Here is an 8489-nt window from a genome sequence, read left to right on the forward strand (position 1 = left end):
TCCCCCTGCAGCCGACTGAGAGGCTGTTGATAAAATGCTACAGCTGAGGCCTGCGAGAAGCTGTGGAGGAGTGTGGATCAGCTTCTTTGGGCAAAAGCAAAGTCTGGCAGAGCCCCTCCTTATTGGTTAATTTTAGTATCAAAAATTTTGGAGGTCGGAATTAAAAAACACCTCCTAGAATGTCAGAGTTGGCGGACCATGCATATTATTTAGGGGCTAAATTTAACAGGGGGGCTGAGAACTAGAAAAGTTTAAAACAAGTACGGTTTAAGGCAAGGTTTCTCAACCTTGGCTCTACTGACAGCCAAGCAATTCTTTGTTGTGGGGACTTGTTCTGCCCATTCAACAACGTTTAGCAGCATCTCTGGTTACTGCCCACTAGATGCCAGTGACAACCCCATCCTCACACACACACACACACACACACACCCGCCAGATTTTGCCCATGTGCCCTGGGGGCAAACTTGCCCTGGATTGAGAACTGCTGCTGGTTTAGGGCAACCTTTCATTAATTGCTGAAGTCAGGCAAGCACTAGCAGCCCACAACCCCTGCTAGCTGTAGAATGACCTAGGGAATGCAGCACAGTCAGAGAATGGTGTTAAATTGGAAAGCTGAGACAGCACACTCATAAACGTGAATACAAGCTTAGGAAGGTGAGTGTTGGGTCTGGCAGGCCCTCTGAGAAAACTAGCTAGTTTTTCTGACCTGGATGAGATACCAACTCAACAGTCGCAGAACCAGCTGACTGTTCATAAACATGATTCCTTGGGGACAGGTGGATCGGTCATTTTGCAAACGATTCTTTTTTTTTTTTTTTTAAATATTTAGTTTGGGGAGAGCACAAATTGGGGAGGGGCGGAGAGAGAGGGGGACAGAGGATCCCGAAACAAACTCTGTGCCGACAGGCTGAGCCCCATGTGGGGCTCGAACTCACAAAATGTGAGATCATGACCTGAGCCCATTTCAGACTTGCAACCCCACTGAGCCACCCAGGTGCCCCTGCAAATGATCCTTATGGCCTCCACCATCTTTGCCATCCTGCTTTCCTCTTACAGTCAGGTTTAGCACTTCCTCACCAAAAGTGATCCCAAGCCTAACTGCAATGCTACGTTCACTATCACCCTGATTTTGGCTTTTGTCCTCACGGTCTCTTCTATCGGATTGCGCCAGACGATAATGTGTGCCCTGTTGAGAGCTAGTACTCTGTGCGAAGCATTGTGCTCACTACTTGACCTTCATTTTTTCATTAACCCTCACAGCACATCACAAAGTACTTGTGTGTGTTGTTGGCTCCAGTTTACAAGTGAAGAAACTGAGGTTTACAGAGATTCTGTGAGTTATCAAAACAGCAGTCAAGAATATAGACAGAAGGATTCCACAACCCTCACACTTAACCTCTGTGACAACTATGTGGTTTCCTGCATAACTCTTAACTCGGGAGTTACTACCTTACAAATGATGTAGAAAATCACTCCATGCTTTCAACATGACTCACCTGCCTCTTCCCTCCATCAACCCTCAGCTTCCCCTAGGCTTTAGATAATTTGTGTGTTCGGTATTAGAGAAGGCAAAAGAGTCAAGGTTTTTTGCTTTTTTTGGCAGCAGCTTCCCTAGGCTTAACTACTTACATTCTACTAGCTGAAATAGTTCCATACATACAATTTGATTAATAAACCTTTTTTTTTAAACCAACCAGAAGTACTACCAGAGAGTAGTAAGCTGTATTAGTCACAGGTGAACAGGTGTGACGCGTCTCAAGCAGATTGCTTGCCTCCTGACATAGCCAATGTCAGCCCTTCTAGGGCCTGGGGCGTTTCATTTGGCCTTGGGCAGGAAGAAGAACAGGTACTTTTTTATCCTAGAGACTTGAAAATTTGGCTAAGTCAAGATGAGCTACCACAGTGGGGGGCATTGGCTAGAGAACAGGGGGAGTTGTGAAAAAGCTTCTTACAAATTTGTGCAAGACTCTGGTGCTGCACAGTGGTGAGCCCTCCTTTCCTGTCCCTTCAGATGGGACTAGCTTGTACAACACCATGTATATTCCCATGTATAACATTCATCACACTTGGAATGCCTTAATTTCCCCAATAGTTAATTAATTCGTAGCCTCTGTACGCTAAGAAGGTGCTGTCGTGGCACTGGGGTGACAGGGGTGAACCAGATGGGCAATGGTGCCCAGCTGAGTCCTCGTTCCACGGTGCAGAAAACCAAGTATCAATAAACAAGTGACCGACACCATGATGGTATGTTGGAAGTCCTCTACAGCAGTGCTGATCAAAGCGTGGTCAGAGGCGTGGCATCATCTGGAGACCTGCTGAAACTACAGGATCTCAGGCTTCCTCCTGGATGTACTGAGTTAGAATCTGCATTTTAACAGTGTCCCCAAGTGGTATGTATGCACCTAAAGTTTGAGAAGCACTGCTATAAACACTATGCAACAAGCTGTTGTGCTAGAGAGAAATTAGAGGAGCCCATTCCAAATAGGGAAGTCTGATGAGAGGAGAAATGGGAGTTGTTTGAAGGGTGAGAATGAGCTGGCAATAGTCAGCGGAGAACATTCCAGGCAGAAGCAGCAGAAAGTGCAGAGGTCCAGAGGGAGTCAAGCACTTGGTTTAAGTTAGAGCTTGCCTAGGACCTAAAACAGGGTGAGAAAGGGGAAGGATAGCATTGAGTAAGGGTAGAGAAGTGGGTAGAATCCAAACATCCAGGGCTGGCAGGCCACACAGCAGACTAAAGGGTTTCAAATGACCTGAGAGTGCCGGGTGGCATGGGTAGGTTTTGGTAGCAGAGGGGCACAGCTTGATCAATGTCCACCTCCCCATCCCCATTCTATTCTAGAGCAGGGCTACCGTATCCATCTTCTTTCCCACATATTTAACACTTAGTAGAGACTTAAAAATGCTGAACAAACTGCTCCCTCTTGCTACTCGATGTAAGTTTCTGCTTCTAAAATCCTAGGCACAGATTGGTGCTACCATACAAGGTATCTGTATCACATTATGAATTAAATAGACTTCTGTGGCCTGTCATCATTTAGAACATCATTCCCATAACAAAATCTATCCTGAATTTTGAACTCCCACAGAAAGAGCTGGATCATTATCTGGTTGTGAACTGAGTGGCTTTTTTTAACAGAAAAGGTCTGTATGTGTGTGTGTGTGACAAATGTGATTCAAAACACTTGTGACATTGTAGACATTTGGAGCTAGAAGGGAGCTTCTCTTTTATCCTACAAATACTGCTCCCTGTCATGTAGAGAGCATAGAAGACAAGACATATGAAAAAGGGCACAGGATCTAGCTCTTACCTTAGTGAGTTCACAGGGCCCCAATGTTGCCAGCTGGATGAACTCACCATTTAGTTTTCATACTAAAACAAATGTATTAGGTATCATATCCAATGCAAACTACACGGTATCAAAAGGGAACATGAAAGCTCAAACAAATTAGATGGCTTTCTTTTAAAAACATTTTTTTATTAATGTTTATTTATATTTGAGGGGGGAGGGGCAAGGGTCGGGGGGGAGACAGAATCCAAAGCAGACTCCAGGCTCTGACCCATCAGCGCAGAGCCTGATGTGGGGCTCAAACTCAAGAGTCATGAGATCATGACCTGAGCCAAAGCCAGATGCTTAACTGACTGAGTCATCCAGGTACCCCTAGATGACTTCTAAATACATACGATGAAACGTACAGTTGCAGATGCTTGGTTATCCTTACAACCTAGTACTGCAGAGAAAGGATTGGATCAAATGTCAGGAGGTGAGTGTTAACTCTGGTTCATGGAGTGACCTAGGGTTAAAGTCTGTGATTTCATATAAATGTGGATGTGTATGTATATGCAATTCAGTGAGGGTAAGCAAACTCCAAATTCTCTAAGATCTAACACTAAAGAATGTGTTTCTTACTCTTGTCCAGTATAGATATCCAAGTGGTCATTGGGTGCCCTCATTGCTTCCACCTACTGGCTTTCCCCTACTTCAAGGACTCTCCTCAGACCTGCCTCCATTCAGTGGATGGGGAGAAGAGAAGGGAAGGGAAGGTGTCCATGGAAGGTGTGTGTAGGCAGGACTGGGAGTGCTTCCTTCCACCCACAGCCTCCTGGCTGTAATTCAGCCATAGGGCCACAATGACAGCAGGGGATTGTGGGGAGTGTGATCTACCTATGTTCTCAGGTAGGACAAGAATTAGGTTTTGTGTGCATCTAGCCGATATATGCACGGATGTGTGTGTATGTACACACACACTTATGTGCATAAAAACACAGGTGTATATGCACACATACATTTATAAGTGCAGGAGAAAAAAAGATTAAGTTTAGCTGAGGAAAACAGAACATCAAAATAACCATGAAGTCTGTAAGCAAAAACTCTCTTTGTCCCTGAAGTAAAAAAGTCGGATTTATATCTAGTAGCACAAAGCTGATACCCTGGCTTCCAGGTCATCGAAGACTTAGGATTCTTTAATCTCCCTAGTCTATTGTCAGTAGGGCCTGGCCTCCCTGCTCACTTTGTGGACCAAGATGTCCACTGCAGAGCCAATCGGTCCAAGAGGAAAAGTGAAGGAAAGAGGGAAAGACCAAAAATTACCCCCCTCCTAATTTAGCCTTCTTTAGGACCTTTCTCAGAATCCCGTCCAAGTACTTTCTCTTACATTTCAGCAACAATCCCTACATGCAAAGAAGATTTGTGAAATAAAGTCTTTCATAAGGTGTATGAATACACTGCTTTCCGGTGTATATTGTGAGATATCATTTCCCATCCACTAGGATGGCTAATGTCAAAAAAACGGACAATAACAAGTATAGATGAAGATATGGAGGAATTGGGACTCTCATACACTGCTTGTGGCTTTGTAAAATGGAACAGCCACTCTGGAAAATTTGGCAGTTATGCAGAATGTTACACATTGGGTGACCAGATGACCCAGCAGTTCCATTCCCAGCTATATAACCAAGAGAACTGAAAATATCCACTTGCATGTGAATGTTTATGGCAGCATTATTCATGATAGTCATAAAGTTTAAGCATCCCAAGTATCCATCAACTGATGAATGTGTAAGAAAAACTAATATATAGTGGAATATCAGTCACCATAAAAAGGAACGATGTGCAGATTCATGCTATAATATGGGTTACATTGAAAACGTTATTCTGAGCGAAAGAAGCCAAACACAAAAGACTACATAATTGTGTGATTCTATTTATATAGAATCTATAGAGACACAAATCAGATTAGTGCTTGTCAGAAGCTGAGAGGAGGAGAAATGGGATGAATATGGGATTTCTTTTTGAGGTGATGAAAATCTTCTAAAATTAATCATACAGATAGTTACATAACTTTGTGAATGTATTAAAAGCCACTGAATTGTATACTTTAAAAGGGTGAATTTTGGGGCCCCTGGGTAGTTCAGTCAATTAAGTGTCTGGCTCTTGATTTTGGCTGAGGTCATGATTTCACAGTCTGTGAGTTTGAGGTCCACATCGGGCTTTGGGCTGATAGTGCAGAGCCTGCTTGGGATTCTCTCTCTCTCTCTCTCTCTCTCGTTCTCTCTCTCTCTCTCTCTCCCTTTCTCTCTCCTTCTCTCTCTCTGTGCCCCAACTTTGTGCTTTCTCTCAAAATAAATAAATAAACTTAAAAAAACAAAAGGGTGAATTTCACGGTATGTGAAATGTATCTCATATACCGAGTATTCAATAAAGCTGTCATAAAAATAAAAAAATATTAATAGCGTTCAGCTAATAAGGAATGGATATTAGATACACAGGGAGCACTCTGCATGTGTCTATATACATGCATAAGCTTTTTTTTCAAAATTATATTTATGAAAAAATATTTTTTAATGTTTATTTTTGAGAGAGAGACAGACAGACAGAGCATGGGCAGAGGAGGGACAGAGAGAGAGGGAAACACAGAATCCGAAGCAGGCTCCAAGCTCTGAGCTGTCAGCACAGAGCCCAACACAGGCTGGAACTCATGAACCGGGCTGAACTCATGACCCATGAGATCATGACCTGAGCTGAAGTTGAACGCTTAACCAATTGAGACACCCAGCCTCCCCTCAAAATTACATTTATTAAGCTATTATCTATATCTATTAAACTTGTATGTATTAAACTATTTTCTCATCTATGCCAAAAACTGTATTTTAAGAAAATTATTGATTTGAATTGCATTAGAAATTGTTTTACCATCAAGTTTCTGAAAGTCAATTCAAAGTGACTCAGGCATTTAAAAAAAAAAAAAAAAAGACAAGGCCACATCAATGAAAAGTCCAGGAGGTAGAAATGGCTTCAGGCATCTGAATCCAGGTGCTAACATGAATGTGTTAAGAATCTGCTCTACTCTCCCCTGGACTGGCTTCCTCCTTAGGCAGGCGCTCCCCACGTGATTAGACAGAAAACCCTTGCAACCCAGGTTTGCATAGCATGAGCTTATCAACCCCCAGCAGAGAGAACATTCTCTTTCTAGTAGTTCCAATACATTTCTAAGGCATGACTCTTGGGCTGCCTTAGGTCATTTGTCCATTCCTGAACCAGAGAGTGGGGACAAACTCACCCAGACCACAAGAAATGAAGACAGGGGAGGTAGCAGTTCCCCAAAGGATGCAGGAATGGGCAAAAATACATGCCCACTAGAGTCTTATTACAGAAGCCATCACTCATCTTAGGGTGGAGGGAGAAACACTGTCTGTAAAATATATGCATAACCATTGTCTAGGGATGAATTTCAAAACAGCCAATCAGCTCACCTAACCATTATCAGTTTTACCCTCCCCGACTTGAAGCAATCGCCTGTGAAGGGAAAACACATACACATAATTATGGCTATTCAATAAATTCAAAATGGCTCCATGCAACAATGGACCCTCCTCCTTCAGCTAAATCACATGAAGGTACAGTTTCTAAAGTCGAATTTAAGCTTTTAAAGTTTAAAAGACAACTGTCGTGTATATCAGTGCTGGATCCCTAAGACCTATGACAGTGTTTGGCTCACATTTGGACACTCACAAAATATGTTGACTGTCTATGTAACTTACTCAAATATTTGTTGGTCCAGAAACATTTTGCAGGTTTCTAAATTCTCAGAGACTCTTGATTATTCCTAGCAGAAAAGAAAAGAATGTGATCTGAAGAGCGAATCCTTTGATCACATGGAACCCCCATTAAAAATAAGATGACTCAGTCATCACAGGGGTATCGGAGGGTAAAAATAAATCATAAAAAGGAATATTCATAAATGAAAACCAGAATCCCAACCCTCACTAATAAACATGACATTTTCAATTTACAAAATCTGTTTTTCCAATATTTAAGTTTCACTTTACAGTGTCTTCTTTAAAACAAGCAAGCTCTTTAACCTCCTTGCACGTCAGGCCTGTGATCTAGGAACTCATTAATTGTAATTTTTCTCCTGGCACCTTCTCCATCACTCTCATTTACTCTGTAAAATGATGATAATAATAATCTGTGCTCACCTAACATTCGGTAATAATTGCTAATTAACTAATTTTTATATGTAGAAACCTGTGAAGACTTTACACAGGTGCTAAGTTATTATTTTAGGCTTGGTGGGGAGGGGGGAGAAGATCCGACTTTCTGTTTGCAAGTGTGATGGCTCACACTCTAATGCTGTCCACTCCATGAGGATACAGTATTATAAACTGCTTTCATGTATCATCCACTGCTGATTGATTTGACAAACAAAACCTTGCAGTGTGATATCACTTTCTCTTGTCACCTTGGGTCTCAAATAGTCAGAGCTGTGCTCAGCGTGTCATCTATCGGGGCCTTTTTACAGCAAAACATAACCACTTCAACACTGGCATCAACAGAGCCTGAGTTCAAATGATGTCGAGTTACAATTCTCGAACTAGTGATTTCCAGAGTGGCCCTTCCTCATCTAACATAGAACACACGATTGCTTTTCATTTACATACTATTTGATTGTATTAAAATAAAAAAGAGAGTTGCCCATGCCCTCTTTAAAAAGGAGAGAGAGATAGATGCTCATTGTTTAGGGGTTTTTCCCTTGCCTTTCCTTTTTATCATTTTTACAACAAAAGAATAACTTCTTTTCATCTGGGAGGGCTTCAGGCAGAACATTTTTGAGATGTCAGCCAACCGAGAGAAACGTGACATTACCGTTCTTTGAAATCTTGTCTTGAAACTGTGGTTTTGGTACCCAGATCAACCCGGCATTTGGCAATGAAAAAGCTAAAACAAAACATTACTGAAAATAGTCCTACAATGGTATGGTGTTCCTAGGATAATCGTTTGTTATATTTTAACAAATGAAAGTCACTCAAACCTTTCGATCTATTTTCATTGCTGCGCAGGAACAGACACGAAACATTTCACAAAGCTGGCCACGAGCTACTTGTTACAGGCGCAAAAAGCAATCATGGAAAAACCTTCAGCAATGGTAACATTTTTCTCTACAGGTAAAATGGAAAATGTGTCCAAACGCGGGCATACTCTCTGTAATTT

The sequence above is a fragment of the Panthera tigris genome, chromosome A2 (assembly GCF_018350195.1).
Source record: "Panthera tigris isolate Pti1 chromosome A2, P.tigris_Pti1_mat1.1, whole genome shotgun sequence".
NCBI classification, from domain to species: domain Eukaryota; kingdom Metazoa; phylum Chordata; class Mammalia; order Carnivora; family Felidae; genus Panthera; species Panthera tigris.